The sequence below is a fragment of the Myotis lucifugus genome, unplaced genomic scaffold, assembly GCF_000147115.1.
Source record: "Myotis lucifugus unplaced genomic scaffold, Myoluc2.0 scaffold_705, whole genome shotgun sequence".
Lineage (NCBI taxonomy): Eukaryota > Metazoa > Chordata > Mammalia > Chiroptera > Vespertilionidae > Myotis > Myotis lucifugus.
Genome location: NW_005871753.1, coordinates 272,919 through 274,962, shown reverse-complemented (window position 1 = coordinate 274,962; position 2,044 = coordinate 272,919).

The window sequence follows — 2,044 nt, the reverse complement described above, 5'->3', positions numbered from 1 at the left end:
CTCAGAGCTAAAGCCGGCTCTCAGTTCCAGTGACAGCCATATAAGGTAAATAAATCCCAGAATTAAAAAAGGAAAAAGAAAAAAAGGAGAGATTGGGAGCTTCAGTCACCCGCCAGCCTGAAAACAGCCCTCAGCCCCTCACCCAGACTGGCCAGGCACCCCAGTGGGGACCCCCACCCTGAAGGGGGTGTGACCAGCTGCAAACACCCATCAGCCCCTCATCCAGGCTGGCCAGGCACCCAAGCGGGACCCCCACCCTGATCCAGGACACCCTTCAGGGCAAACCAGCTGGCCCCCACCCGTGCACCAGGCCTCTATCCTATATAGTAAAAGGATAATATGCAAACTGACCCTAACAGCAGAAAGACTGGGAATGACTGGTCACTATGACACACACTGACCACCAGGGGGCAGACGCTCAATGCAGGAGCTGCCCTCTGGTGGTCAGTGAGCTCTCACATGGGAGGAGCTCTGCTTAGCCACAAGCCAGGCTGATGGCTGCCAGTACAGTGGTGGTGGTGGGAGCCTCTCCTGCCTCCTCAGCAGTGCTAAGGATGTCCAACTGCAGTTTAGGCCTGCTCCCCGCTGGCAAGTGGACATCCCCCGAGGGCTGCCGGGCTGCCAGAGGGATGTCTGATTGCCATCTTAGGCCAAATCCCCCAGGGAGTGGGCCTAAGCCAGCAGGTGGTCATCCCCTGAGGGGTCTCAGACTTTGAGAGGGCACAGGCTGGGCTGAGGGACCCCCCCTCCCCCCCCCCCGAGTGCACAAATTTTTGTGCACTGGGCCTCTAGTCATATAATATTTGAAGAAATTATGCACTAACTATTGTAGTCTGGAAGTAAAAGTGAAGGATTGTCTTAGGGGCAGAAATAGAATATTAGAAATTAACTATAATTATAAGAAATATTAATCATGTTCTGTTAACCATGATTATTCTTTTCTGATTAAGAGAAAGTAATTCTAATCTTGCTGAGAGTTGTATGCCCTGGGACATGGGCGCTAACATCAGAATGCAGTCCCTCCTCCTGAGAACTGCCTATCATTATGGAAAGATTTACAATTCCGAGGCACCTAGTCCTGGAGACAGCTGCTTTTTACAACCCCCTACCCCTATTACCTGTAATCTGGTCCCTCTGTGACTACCGCCTACCCCCCTCACCCCCCACCCAGCCCGCATAACTTGTAACCTGTAATGATTATCCCATGCCCACTTTCCCATACCTGTAATTCCTACTTCCCCATGTAATCTTATCCTTCTACCCAATATAAGCTGTTGGCTTATGGTGGGGTGCAGAGCAGATTTTTGTGGAGGACCTGCTGCTCTCCCATACTGCCAGCATTATTGGAATAAATGCTCATATATGATTCAACCCTGTCTCTGCTTAATTGACTGAAGTAGTGACAGGCAGCTCAGGTCACTTGGTTGTCCAGTTACAATTGCACGAGCATCCACTAAGAAAGCAATATCCTCTACCCCATTTTTCTAGTTACTTAAGTTTACAGTTTCTAGGTGTTTCAGCTAGTAAAATAGTGACAAAAATAGTATCTTAAAAACAAACTCTGCCATATATACAGTTACATCTTTTTACCATAGACACTTAGTAAAAAGAAGAGTGGGGCAAAGATAATTCAACTAGTGGCCTGGTGCATGAAATTAATGCACATTAAAAGGGGATTAATTAGAGGAAATATTTTAATATTGCTATTTGCCCTTTCTCTATAAAAGAAGTGTCAGAGATGAAAGAAAATCAGTAAAATGTATTTGAAAATCTTCCTCTTGTCAGAGTCTGGGGTGCACCATGGGGACCCAGAGTCAAGTCCCTGCCTACCAATATGGGCCTCAAAATCGCAGGAGACCCAGACCCGGCCGCCCCCCATCCATTGGGCTAGATCCAGACCTGGCCAGTTCCATCCTTGTCAAGCCCCGCCAGTGGGGGTTGCAGCCTCAGTGCCCTGGCCCAGCACTGGGCGGGGGCGCGGCTTCAGGTCCCTGGCCTGGTGCTGGGCGGGGGGCATGGCCTGAAGGTCCCCTGTCAGGCCCCA